Source organism: Microcebus murinus, chromosome 13 (genome assembly GCF_040939455.1).
Source record: "Microcebus murinus isolate Inina chromosome 13, M.murinus_Inina_mat1.0, whole genome shotgun sequence".
Taxonomy (NCBI): Eukaryota; Metazoa; Chordata; class Mammalia; order Primates; family Cheirogaleidae; genus Microcebus; species Microcebus murinus.
Window position 1 is genome coordinate 61198951 of NC_134116.1, and position 14793 is coordinate 61213743.

Genomic DNA, 14793 nt, shown 5'->3' on the forward strand with positions numbered 1-14793 from the left:
CTGGGAGCCTCTGGATTGACCTCTCATCTGAGGGGCTTCTGAAGCTATGCGGCATCTCACACAGAGCCTGGCTCTGCCACCAACTAAGGGGTCCTCGTCCTAGCCTCTTCCTCACCCAGCATGTTCCTGACACCTCTGTTTTCTACCAAGTTGCCCAACCCCATGAAGAATGTGACACGGGACAAACCTCCTACAAGCAAAGGGATGCTCCAGGGTGGGTCTGAGGAGGCCTCTCCAGACCTCAGCATCTCTCCCCTTCCCTAGGCTATGGACAGTGGTAACTGATGCTAACATTTTGAAAATTTTCAGCTGCCCTTTCTTTTACATTCTACCATGAGCACTTTAAGATGTGGACTTTCCCCTACTAAAAGCTCACAGTATCCCAAATACATCTTTTCAAAAAGTCGAATGTTATTATGGGCTAGCTGGCTATTCACGATTGCACTATTACCTCAATATCAAGTGTCACTTATTCATTCTTTCACTTCACATATGTGTCTACTCGCAAAGCTCTGCCCTGCTTGCTGGGGCTGGGGGGCGGGGCGGGGGGGTATATTGCAAGCATGGGGGACACAAATGCAGGGGCATCATGAAGCCCACAGTTAAATGTCAAGTTTCAAATGCAACACGCAGATGACAGCTAATTTATTGTGAAATGGTTAATAGAATGAAAAAGTTTGGAAAATCAAAAATGAACAAGGGAAAGGTTAAACACAGGGCTGTGAGGGAAAAGCAAGACTAGATAAGAGTAAGAAATGAGCACAGAAGCTTTATTATCAAAACCCAAAAATTTCAAATACCTAATCAGCCCATGCAATAAGGATAGTGGGACAGTTTATACACTTGCATATCTCCAAGGGGACCAACACTGAAATAACTGGCAGGGATTGGGACAAAGTGCCAAGCCTGGCAGTCAGGAGACCTGAACTACCACCTGTCTCTGTGACTTCAGGCTCCAGCTCGCCTCGGTGGCCTCAGCTGCCTCAGCCATGAATTGATAGGTGGAATCCCTTCCATGTTAAAAGTTCCAAAATTCTACGCAGTAGCTGACAAGGGCATGTAGAAATTAGAGCCGGGTTAGGGAGTTTGCGAAGGAACCTAGAATCAGGCACTGTTGGTAGCTGTGGTCGTGGCCGGGAGGTGCCACCTGTGGAATGGAGCAGGCAGCTCCCAGGTCAGCCTGGCTCTCTGGGGGGAGGGAGAGGAAGGGGGAGCTCTGGTCCTGCTCTTACCTCAGCACAGCAGCACGTAAAGCTCTACCTGGACGCATTCTCCTCGCTGACCCGGGGCAGGTGCCCGCAGCTCAGCTCCTCAGCTGCTCCAGCTGCTCCGCTGCTCAGCACAGAGCAGGGAAGCTACCAGAACAGCACGTGAAACCTGTTTTATGAGATGTCACCACACATGGCTTAAGACATGCTGATCCAGTTCACTCCTAGTTTCTAGGCAAGGTGATACACAAACTGTCCCAGAAAGAGAGTCGTCTACTATTTTCTCAAAAATGCCCAAATAAGGAAAGCCTACAACCTCTCTGGTGTCTCATATCCCTGCCTTGTAACCTAAATCTTTTCTGATACGATTAAACCTCCTTCTTTCTTGGGCTACTCTCTGGGGGAATTACAAGGGCTGTTCAATTCATAAAAATTCCATCAGGTGCCTTAGTGACTGCCATCGGGTCTGTTTTTATTCTTTTAACCTGCTTTTGTTAGGGTTGATTTCCCAAATCTTCAATAGTTTTTTTTGCTATCTTCTGGGTCAATGCCAACTTCCTTAAATGTGAACGTAAGAATGATAACCATTGAATGAGAAGAGGAGGGAACTTAGAGATGATCTACCTGCCACTCTTCTGTCATAGTGGTATGAGATGACACTCAAGTTAAAGGACATGCCCAACATTACCGAGCTCATTGGGGGAGTGACAGGACCAGAGTCCGGGCCTCCTGATTTCTCCTCTTTCCTCTATAAAAGTGTTAAAGCCTAAGATGGAACTCTGCTCTTTAAGCAAGACCTTTTCCACATACAGTAAGTATAATGCCTCCATGATTTCAAATCTCTTATGAGTATCATTTCATGTATGTTTCCTTCACATGAAGGGGAACTTAATCTAAGTATGGCAAAGGCACGGTCCAGGTCTAGGCTGCAAGTAACATGTGCAAAATCATGTACAGATACTGTGTACACTGCCACTTCTAGGTCACCCTGCTCCCTGCATTCATCTATACATTGATTCTTTTTTTTCCTCTCTTAAAGTGATGGTGTCTTGCTATGTTGCCCAGATTGGAGTACACTGTCTGTTCACAGGCTCGATCTCAACACTGAGCAGCACGAGAGTTTTGACCTGCTCTGTTTCTGACCTGGGTGGGTTTATCCCTCCTTAGGCAACCTGGTGATCACCACATTGATGCTGAACTGAGTGTGGACACCCTAAGTGTAGACATCAGCATAGCACACGACAGCCTAGAACTCCTGGGCTCAAACAGTCCTCCTGCCTCAGCCTCTCTAGTAGCTGGGACTATAGGTGTAGACCACTGCACCCAGCTGCACCATTGATTCTTGACTTTGTATTAAGGCCCTCTGATTTTCCTTAGCAACTAACAAACAAGCCAAATTAAAACAACTCACCATGAGACGAAATTTTCAAAAGACAAGATGGCCAAATTCATGGATGAATACCAAAATGACACCCTCAGACCTACAACAACTATCATCATGGTTTCAGGCATTCTGTTCTGGCACTTGGGTGGGAATCAGGGAGCCCTTCCTCCTCTGTGGTCCCTGCTTCCAGATCCTTCTCTCCCAGCGGATTCGGAGCTCACTGCACTGCCTCATGTCCGGCACATCCAAGGTATTCAGTAAATGAGTTGTGTATGTGAACAAACCAACCCATAAACTAGTGGTAGACAGGGCTTGAAAAGTCTCCTATCACCATCTTTGAGGAGTTTAACAATAATATTCTTGTGCACATACTTAGAATATCCCACTCACTGACAGGTATGAACACCTAGAACAAGGCAAATAAATGCTTCGAGTTTACATGAAATCGCTTTGCTGGAGAAACTACTTTGGTCACTTGATATGGGGACGAAAGAGCAGCAACTGTCTCTAGGCAGTCTGTGAGCTTGCAGGTGCTCTGGCTTCTGGGCCCCACCCTGCCAGCCGCAAGAGAGTTTTCATCTGATATAGCAGAGCCTGGGGCTGGGCTTCTTGGCGCTGCTGTTCCTGTAAACCCTGCGGGCTGGCCCTGGTGCTTGGCAGCGGGTCTCCATTCAAGTCTAGTGTCAGACTCCAGGCTGAGTCTTGCTGAGGTGGGAGGGAAGGCACTATGGAGACAGAGCAGGGACTGGCAGGAGTGCAAAGCCACCAGGGATGGACCAATGCATGCACCAAGAAGCACTTGGGAAATAATCAGGAATGGGTGCTAACGTTTACCTGTATGCAATTTGCATATCACCATCAGGACTATGAAATTCATCCTCTGATAATTCTAAATGTCTGCCACTAAGAAAATTCACACATTTGTACATTTCTTCCTTCAATAGACGTACACCAAGTACCTACTACATGCCAGGTCCTATGTTAGATGCTGGGAACACAAAGATTAAGATGTGGCTCTGGCCTGTTTGGTAGAAGAGAGAGACACCAGTCACTAGAATACAGGGGGACTTTTTAGATCCTCAGGAAGAGGGAACAATAGCTCTCCCCTGAAGAGCCAAAGATGGTCCCATAGAAGAAGTGACATTTGACCTAGATTTCAACAGACCAGCAGGAGATTACTTGAAGACCAGTTTTTAGTTTTCTTCCTTATTTGCATGAGATTATTAACTCATGTTCTCTGCATAGACAGTCTATCTATTTGGAGTCAGAGAAAGGACTAATAGCTAAAGGACAAATGAGAAGACCGGATGGACAATAAGAACAGCAGTTAGTGTTAATGAGTAATTTACTCAATGCTAAATGTTTTACATGCATTGTCACATTTAATTCTCACCACAAGCCTAGGTAGTATTACTATAATTCCCACTTTACAGATGAGCAAACTGAGGTTTAAATAATCAGCCCAGGGTCTCACAGCTATGAACTAAGGAAGCCTCCTGCCTTTCCTAGCACTTCTGGTCATTGGATTCCTGTATCTAAAGGTTGTCTTTAAGTAATTTTGTGGAGTTACTCAAAAGGAAACCACAAAAGGTCAAAGTTCTGACCTCATGTTGATTTAGGAATACACATACTTCTGTAAGTTTTTGCTTAGGACTGGGGCCCTTCCTGGGCTCTTTCAGGAAGTTCTACATGTCTCTTCTCTTCAGTTCCTCAACATCTCAAAGGAAGTGTTAAGAAGAGCAAGAACACCACCAGTCTTGACCTTTCCTGCCTGTGTCCCCTCGCCTCTGGGGTCCCCTCCACTAGTAGCCTCCACAGCTCGGTCATCTACTCACATTTAATAAAGCACTTGCCTTGCCCTAGGTACTAGAGGTGCAAAGACGAACAAGGAAGAATCGTTGCTTTTGTTGGCTGCACAGCACAGTTTAGTGAAGGAAAACAGTCATGCAAATGAAAGACTACACTAACATGAACACTTGAAAGGTATTATTATCATGGTGCCATGGGGCCACCAAGAAGGAAGTACAGTTGACCCCTGAACAACACAAGTATGAACTGTGCAGGACCACTTTTAGCAGATTTTTTCCAATAAACATAGATAGGCCCTCCCTATCTGTGGGTTTGGCATCTACAACCAAACACGGATGGAAAAAGCAGTATTCTTAGGATGCAAAATCTGTAGATACAGCGGGCTGACTTTTCATTTGCAGTTCCACAGAGCTGACTGCAGGACTTGACTATGTGCGGATTTTAGTATCTGACCAGTGCTCTGTGGATACCTAGGGACAACTGTACTTACCTCTGCCTGGGAAAGGAAAGGGAGGCTTTCCAGCAAACGTGATATTGGCCACTGAGCTAAGTCTTAGGGAACCAGCAGGAGTTTTCCAAATAGACAAAATAAAAAAAGGCAACCCAGGCTGAGAAAATAGCCCTGCAAAGTGAAGAGATGAGCAAAAGCATACAGAGGCAGCTGTCTCAGTTTTGGTGTGGCTGATGCCTGGGACATGGGAAGCAGACCTCCAGGAGAACAGGCTGGGGAGGGACGACTGTGGTTCTCTTCCTCACTAGCTCTTGTTTCTACAGGGAAAACCTCGATCTAGGCTGTATTTCTTGCTACCTTCAGGCACAATGCTTACTCAACTCATCACAGGTAATATCAATGTAAACAACAAAATGATTCTGCCTAGAAGCCCTTTTTGGCGTGTTTGTATGTAGATAGCTTTCTCCTTCTATCACTGTCCCCTATTTAGAAAATACTGCAAAGAGAGGAGGGAACTGGGCATGTTAGAAATGGGAAAATGGGGCCCCGGAGAGTGAAGTCACTCCTCCAAGTCTCAAAGTGAGTCAATGACTGATCTGAAAAGAGAAGTAGAACCCTGAAAAACTTAGTTTGGTTTAGCCAAAGTATGGGAAAAACACAAGTAGATTAGCATTTTAAGAAACTAAAGGTTCCCACTGCTTCACTTAACCAACCTTTAAAAAAAAAAAAGAACCTAAAGGTAAAAAACAAACAAACAAAAAAAACACCTTGAGATGTGTAGTCCATGAAACATGCTTATGTCTTAGATACATGGATCTGGGATATATAGTATGTTAGATCTACCCATGTGAGGACACAACTTGTCTCTCTCCTAGTCTAAGCCCATGTAAAGGCATTTCAGGCATCCTGCAAACCAAAGGCTAATGATCCCATCTTCCTTTACAAAATTAGGATCATTATATATTTTTAAAAAATGATAAGCAGAAACATGGTATGGTGAAAAGATGCTGGGTTTTATGACTTAAATACTTCTTGCTGTGTGTCTTTACTTAAATTTTCTAAGCCTCAATTTCTTCATATGTAAAGAGGGAATGTTAATAATGCAACCACAGTGCTCACTTCACGGGGTTGTGTTAGGATTAAGTGAGACAAAGTGTTTAAAAGGTATACAACAATGTCTGGCGAAGGAAGGGAGGAAGAAAGGAAAGGAGGGAGGGAGGAAGGTAGGGAGGGAGGCAGGGAAGAAGGAAGGAAGGAAAGAAAAGGAAAGGAAAGAAGAAGAAAGTTAAAAGAAAATGTAAAAGAACTAGAACTTTTATAACATTATCTTGGGGGATAAACCCAATTTCTACTATAAATTGTATGAAATACCATATAGAGTCACCATCTAAAAGCCTCACTTAATTGCCTGTATGTGTTTTTGCGTAGGAGTAAATGTAGATTTCACACCATGCTCCAGCTCTTCATGTTCTCAGCCTGGCTTGTTTTTAGCTCTTGCACCACACTTCTCATCCAGAGTTAGGGAAGCCATAGCTCGCACAGGTACTGCAGAACCAGTAGATGGTACTAACAGAGGCCCGCAGCATGGTATTAGCTGATCGGGAGTGGTCAAGAGCTCTGGGCTTTGCCTTGGCTGAGACACTGACAGTGGAAAGTACCTTTCTAACAGTTGAGGAAGTGTGGCCAGAGTGGAAAATGTACAGCAATCTTAAGAAAAGCCCAACCACATCCACTATGAGTCATGAAAAGAAAAGAGATCTCTGGGCATCTGTGATGAGGACCACTGGCAATGTCTCCTCCCTCTCAGGTGCACCAAGTCTCTGATTCTATTAGCCTCCACCCTGCTTCTATCTGCTCTTCCACTCTCTAATTCTCTAGGCATTTTTGCCATTGTAGATTGAGCTGAAAAACAGTGAGACAATGTGCAGCAGACATCTGTATATTAGCAATGGCAACAGACACTTCTATTTATTTTTAATAATGTAATCTCATTTTCAATAGGCTCCTTGGAACTGTTCTTTTAGAATCTCTAATGACAAGCTCATTTTCAGAAAAAAACAAAATGAGAAGTTACTGATAAATTGAAGAAGGAAATTTGCATTAATTTCATGGGCTATACTTATCTTCACTATTTTTGAAAGTTACAGTTTGCCTGGCAAATATTTACTAATACCAACTTACAATGGGATATGCTATAACGTTTCTTTTATCAAATTTTTAAGTGGCTAAATACCTTCCTAGCTGTTATTTTAAGGACTTTGTAACATAAATTCCCCAAGCATTTATTTATCTGTTTTTCAAACACGTCTTTGACCCATCAAAAGTAGAGTTGGGATCTCTTCCTGATAGAAAAATGCAGAAAATAAGAATAGTCATTCAGTAATTACTGAATCACCAAAAGGAACATTTAGACATATTATCAAGAAGCAACTAGGGGATCATGTTAGAGGACACAATGCAGTTTAGACAGATGCAGTTCACGCCTTTAGAAACTGCTGATATAAAATGGGAGTGAGGCAAAGTGTGAATCTTGACTCTGACTGTTAGTGGTTCCGTGACCTTAGACAACTCACTTAACCCTCCCTGAACACCAGTTCGGTTATCTGTCATAAGGAGATAATAACATCAACTTTATGTAGCTATTTGTGGAAATAAAAAAGCAACTATATTTCAAGCGCTTGGTGTGATGTCTAGCAAATAGCACGGGCTCAGTAAGCCAGCGGTGATACTGGTGTAGGAGATATGCATAGAGACCGACTCCATTGGAAACCAGAACACCCCAAGTGAGTAGGTGGGACTTGCCTGATTCTATAGATGAGGCCACTGACCTTCGAGAGGCTGCAGAGACGTGCCCAGCATGAGCATGTGTTTAGTAAGAGGCTAGAATGTGAATCCAAATCTGTCTCTACATCCCCTCCCCTTTCTTTATAGCACATCTGCCTCTTGGATGCACAGGAACTGCAGACACTCGGCTTTCAAGAGCTGACATTACACAAATGATACTGGAGGAAGAACTGAGGTGCTGAGAGTGCAATGAACAGTAGGGTGGGTGAGGGGAAAAACCGTGTGATCATCACCAGAGAGATGGGTACGGTGACTGTCATTCTCAGTGCTCACAGAAGAGAAACAGAATTAGAGATATTTTGATGAAAATCTCGATATGGAAGACAATGAAGGAAGGGAAGAATCCAAAATGGTCCTCTGAGGTGCCCTCCATATTCCATCTTTCCAAAAGAGAAACTTTAAAAACATTTATAAAGCACTGGAAATGGTGGGGGAAGTTCAATTCATGTTTTTTTTGTTTGTTTGTTTTTTTGGTTTTTTTTGAGACAGAGTCTCGCTTTGTTGCCCAGGCTAGAGTGAGTGCCGTGGCGTCAGCCTAGCTCACAGCAACCTCAAACTCCTGGGCTCAAGCAATCCTCCTGCCTCAGCCTCCCGAGTAGCTGGGACTACAGGCATGCGCCACCATGCTCTGCTAATTTTTTCTATATATATTAGTTGGTCAATTGATTTCTTTCTATTTATAGTAGAGACGGGGTCTCGCTCTTGCTCAGGCTTGTTTTGAACTCCTGACCTCGAGCAATGCTCCTGCCTCGGCCTCCCAGATCAATTCACGTTTTTAAGGTGAGGAAAGGGTGCTCTACAATGCAAAGCTGCCTGCGTGGTCTTCTTTCCCCCCTTATTTCACTCTGGACCTATGACCCAGCTTTCTCCATAAGGAACTTCTGTCCCACCCTTCTTCCTTCGAGCTGGCCTTCCTGGTGAAGGCAATATGAGCCGATCACATCAAGGAGGTACAAAGGACCTACACTTTAAGGTGTAGATGAGATTATTAGAAGCTGGGACAGGTAGGGGGACAGTGGGGATAGGGAAAGATTTATTAAAGGATACAAAATTACAGCTAGATAGGAGGAATAGGTTATTATGTTCTATACCACAAGAGGATGACCATAGTTAATAATATATAGTTTCAAATAGCTAGAAGGAGGATATTGCATGTTTCCAACACAAAGAAATGATAAATGTTTGAGATGATGGATATGCCAATATCCCTGATCAGATGATCACTATATATTATATGTATCAAAACATCACTATATATCCATAAATATGTACATGTATTATGTGTCATTACAAAAATAAAAATTTAGAAAACATTTTCAGAACAGAACCTATGTACTCACATCTATTACTATCTCATGAGCTATTATATTAATAAAAAGGTTTTTTCTAATTTAAAAAAAGTTACACCTGAGGTTAGCAAAGATGCACTTCTAATTCTAAATTTTGCCTGAGGAATGATGAATAGGCAAAATATGCAAATTTTATACAAATACATTTGTGTACCTCTTCATATATTTAGATACATAATTTGGATAAATTTTAGTGACTACCGGACTAAGGGATCAACATGCAGGGTATTATTTCAATGCAAGATAATTACTCCATTAATTCACTTCCCTCTTGAAAGTGCAACCAGAGAAATAAGGAAAACAAATTATCTTGGAGACTGCAATTCACATGCATAATTAATCCGCCTGCTGAATTTGGTGTCTTGGCTTTTCTGCTGTGGAGAACATAATCTCTATTCTACTTTAGTTCTGCCAGTCAAGAAGGAGAGTGTGTGTGCATGTAAGAAAGAGAGGAAGAGAGGGAGAGAAGAAAGAGAGGGAAAGAGAGGTAGGAAGGGAGGCCTCTCCCATCCTATAACTGATGCTGAACTAAAACAAGAATCAATGCTGCAACCACAGAACTGTGGCTTTGCTAGTTCCTCAATTTAACATCTCAGCTTTTCCTTCCGCCAGAAAAAACAACTGACCATATTTGAGAAACAGCCTCCCGTAACTTGTAAGTGGGGCTGACACAGCCATGGCTGTGAAGTTGAGCAAAACTTACTTAAACTCAGTAAGTGGGTCACTTTTACCTCTATTCCCCCACTCACCATTAAAATAATCTTTCATTCTTTCTTGGTGTTTAAGACACCTGTATTTGGCCAATTCTGTGCAATCATAGATTTGTGTGCTTGGGTATGAATACTAAATTGTTTAATTTATTCCTGTCTATCTCAGTCACAACAGGCTAGAAAATGTGGGTGCCACTTAACTAAAATTATTCTCATCTTCTAAGACTAAGAACCTTGAAAGCTTTTGAGGGTGGAGATCATGTGTGGTGACCCATGCAGAGGCCTGTTAAGTTGGTAAAAGTCAACTACAACTACTCAGTCAAGTGTATAGGGGGCCTGAATGAGTAATGATGATGATGATGATGATGGCGACACAGAATTGTCTGTTTAATAAAAGCAGTTATAATATGGGTGCATTTATTTGGAGGAAATTATGATTATTTGAGCTCAGCTTAAGGGCTTAGGTACAAATAAGCCTCATGACTTGCTGCCTGTTTATTCCAAGAGGTTGCCCTGCGATTCAATAGCTAATACAAAATTGATCCAACTGTAGAAAATTAAATAAAATATGTGAATGAATGAGCTCATCCTCAAATATGAAGATGACACTGGTCACTACTTCACAGGACTATTGTGATGACCAAATGCTTTAATAAGGTGAAAGCACTTAGAAAAATACCCAATTCAAAGTAGGTAGTATGTGATATTAGCTGTTATTACTAGAGTAATAAATTGAACTTCCCCCGTCCCCTTCCCATGCACTATCTTACAAGATGGAGCGATTATGCAATTGCTGAGAAGACTGGTGTAATACTTGAAATTGACAAACCAAAACAAGGGGAACTGTCAATAGTAAAAGACAGGAAGTTGAATCAGAAGGGGACTGAGGGACACAACAGGGAGATGCCATCTGGGGAGCACTGCAGCCACAGCAGCTGTGGGGAGATGCCCATCGGAGACAAACATCCTATCAGGAGATAACTTCAAAATGAAATCACTGTGAAACAGCAACACGTTTGATTTAAGAAGTGCATTTCCATCTGGCAAAATAGGGACACTTGCAACTCTTCAGATTGGCTGCCATTGATTAGTTTTATATTTTGATGAGCTCTAATTCTAATTTTTATTTCTGCAGTGTTCCATATACAAGTGGAATTTCATTTCATTTGAAATCTGTAAATTGGGAAACTAGCAGATTAAGAAAACACACTAGAAAGAAAATTACAGTAATCTAAATGTCATTCTGCTATAAAATCTACTATAAGTCTTAAAGTCCAATGCCTTTATAATCTCACCTTATAAATTTTTGATTCTTCATAATTATAATCTTATAAGCAAATTTCTTAATTTTATTATACCTAATCTGATTTCAAACTTTGCTTGCCATCTCTCCTGTATACACAGCAGGGCCTGTACTCTTTAGGTAACAAGGAGATGTTGATTTGAGAATTTTCTGAGAACGATCCAAAGTGACTAAGTAAAAGTTATTGATATCTGTTTTTGTGCTCTTTGTCATCAAAGAAGCCCATTATTGGGTACACAATTTTGGTAAGAATAGCTAAGTTTTGGCCCAGTGAATGTATTTAGAGTAAAATAATAAGGTTATAATTTTGCCTGTTTGTTAGAAGTCATTGCACAATTTCTTAAATTCCTTGAGGTTAATATCTATACAGTACTTTGAGGCTAAAATGAAGAAAGGAGTTTGGCAAAGATGAAACATGGTATGATGCAAAATATTACATTATTGTTGTATCTTCCTTCTTAGCAATAAATGTGGGAACTCAATACGTATTAAGTTAGTAAGTGCAATCAAGGACATCTATGCATATATAAGGAGCTAAAGAAAAAATACTTGTGACAAAATTTCAATTCAAAAACTATCATTAGCATCAGCTATGTGCCAGGAGAGAGAGAGAAGGAGCTCAGGTCTATCAGCCAATAAGGACTTGAAACTAAAGCAGTATGATCAATGCTAGACTTACTCTAAGATCAAAGCATTTAAGCAAGGCTAGCGACAAGGAGTCAAGGCCTCAGAAAGGGCATGTTTCTTGAAGTAAGCCTTTAAAAATGACCAGAAATTTTACAAATAAAGAAGAAAGCAATTAAAGAAGCAGTTGCAGTGAAACTCCGTGAAAGAGAATGGAACTTTCTGGAGGCTTGTGGTCTGGTGCAGCCAGAATGTGGGTTAGCAATGAGCGGGGCGGGGAGAGGTTGAGCAGAAGGAAGTGACAAGAAATAAGGTTGGGGAAGTGGGTTGGAGCAAGTTTGTGCAGGCACACAGTTCTTGAGTAAAGTTGTGCATTAATTAAAAGAAAATACTTCATTTTATTATTACACGAAGCCTGCAATGATCTCCTTTACTTATAAAAATAAAAATGTTTCTGGATTTATGACGAATTTCTTTCTTCTCTTTCTGTTTCTGTCTCTCACTCTCTCTGTTAAAACTGTCAGTGCCCAGATCTCTTCAGCCAGCTTCAGTAATAAAAGCCATCATCACCTACATCTGGGGAGAGTATGCTAGTGTGAACAGATCTGGTAACAGACACCGGTAGCAAAGAGCCTGAAATCCCGGCCACCTACGGCCCGGACCCCAGTGGGTCTGCCAGTGACCTTGGGCCAGCTCCTGTAATGACCTAAGCCCACTTATTATCTCGAAAGGTAGTTGAGAGGATGGATTAATCGAGGTAATGTAGGAAGAGTGGCAGCACACACTAAGTGCTTAGAAACAGTAAGCATTCTTACTACATTTCCTGTCCTCTGTAAATTAAATGGATACATTTGAATGAGATTTTACTTGTTAGTCTTCCCTTCTGGAAAGGGTTCAGCGATAGAATCATAAAATGAAGCTAAGATGCTGAAGCTGTTTTCCAAATTACCAATCGTTTTAAGGCATCCTTTACAAAAGAGACAAAATTTAAAATGCTCCAAAGAAAAGGCATCTCTAGGATTGATAATGAATGCCCTACTAAGCACAACTCCATCCCACTATAGCAGTGCTTGTTCAAGGGGCAAGACCCAGAATATTCTTCCCCGATGCACCTGGGTATGAATTAGAATGAAGAAGAACAGACACTTTATAACATATCTGGTTGATGCTTTAGCAACCTAAACTTGATTTCAAATGAAACTTTTTTCTACTTTGAATTAACTTTTTCTTATTCCTTTTTATTCCTTTCCAAATGTAAGGAAAATACTGACATTCCTTCACATTCTAACTTCTTTTATTATTATTAATATTTTTACTTGAAATAAGACACAGCCTAATCTGTTCTTTTCTGGGGTTTAAGCTCCTCCTCCTTTGATTTCACATTTTTGCTAGTTTAAAACTATTCAGGTGGAGATATGCAAAGTAATATTGATGGTCACATTTTGCAACTTCCAGAAATTCACATTTAAAGGTAAATGATTAACTCCATTCAAATTTGCTTGCACAGATGTTCTTTAAACAATTACACTTCATAGAAACCAATTATGATAAATTTATGCAAAATCAAAATCAAGATGTGTATGCATAAGCCATCTTTATTTGTTTACTGACAATTTTTTTAAAAGTTGTCCGAAGGGAGTAATTTTAGAAAGCAAGGTACTATACTGGATTAAGAAAAATTAGGTTTTGATAAGTCTCCTGATTAATGTGTCCATTTCCAGTCTTAATGGCTTCTCTATTTATTACCTGTCAGTGGCGCTTAGTTCTGTATGACAGTGTTATAATAAACGCTGATACTATACCATCCGAAGTCTCTATGTTTGGGCAAAGTTTCTGAACTAAGTATCCCATATCAACTTTATAAAAATTTACATTGTAGACAGAGGCCTTTCTCCCAGAATTTAACTGAATATTCATTTGTATGCTCATAAGTGTAACAAATAATTCAGACAACCCCACAAAAACAGTACAATTAAGCAACACAAATTGCGTTTATTTTTAGAGACTAAATGGAGAAGAGAGACCTCTAATTCCGTGTGGTTATTAAGCACACCCATTAAAAACCCTTGGCGCCCCAAATCACTCAACTAACCAGTATCATATTCAGAAGCATGACTCAAGATGTTAATATATCTACCAAAGTACTGTAAAGACGTTTTTTTTTTGTAGAAAAACAGAACCACAGGAGCTAAAATTAAACTACCCCCATTAGGCCAATGAACAGCACAATCTAAATGATCAATATGCACTTTCCTGAAAACGTCTTAAAGAAAATAAAATCACAGTACAGAGCCTTCCTGAAATAAAGCAACAGAAACAAATCAGAATAGGGTCTGGTTTAAAAGAAAAAAAAAGAATCTTAATTTGTGGGAGGGGATGAGAACCGTGGACAACTTGAGAAGAACCCAACCCAGAGAGCTAAGGGGCTCCATCCTGGACGGCCACACAAGGTGGCAGATCTCCTGGGCAGCTACGCAGGGACAGGGCCCACACAGGGCTCAGGTGACAGGTGCTCCGATCCCTAGTCCCCTGGAGGCAAAATCCACAATCCACAGAAACAGTGCCAAACAGCACCACAAGCACTCAAAAAACAACAAAACACATGAAGAATATTTACCTTGTAGAAAAACTGTCCTTGGTAGTACTGGCGTGCGCCCAGGAACCCCCTTCTTTCTGATCTGCAGAACAGCTTTGTCAAGCCCGGGTGTGTGGTCACAAGGCAGGAAGTGACTAGAATGACAAATCATCAGCCAGGAAAGAAATAGATTTTGTCTTTATAAGGACATTTTACTTAACTTTTTTTTTTCATGTCCCCTCCCCACCAAAAATCACCTGACAGAACAGGTCACAGTGAAATTCAGACGCCTCTTACCACTTCCTCTTTATAAGCATTTTTCTCTCTCCCCTTCCTTTTCTTTCTCCTCCAGTTGTCGTAAGCAGGCCTGGGGCGACTGAAACCTTTCTGATCGCAGATAGCAAGGCCAGGTCAGCCTGCTATCTTGACTTCTTTGCCTGACGCCCGCCCCCAAAGCCCAGGTGTCTACCTTCTTCCAGCAAAGATTAACGAATTGTTCATTTTGAGTGAAAGAGCCAAGAAAAAAGGTTGGCAGT

General features: G+C 41.3%; 1 protein-coding gene across 1 annotated transcript in view; it reads right to left on the reverse strand.

The window, feature by feature from the left end:
* The window catches only part of LCP1 (lymphocyte cytosolic protein 1), a 58119-nt gene that overhangs the window by 41404 nt on the left and 1922 nt on the right, over window positions 1–14793 (reverse strand). Inside the window, exon 2 of the mRNA XM_012782711.3 lies at window positions 14300–14412. The gene's annotated coding sequence lies outside the window, so the exon portion shown is untranslated. The remainder of the gene's footprint in view (window positions 1–14299; window positions 14413–14793) is intronic.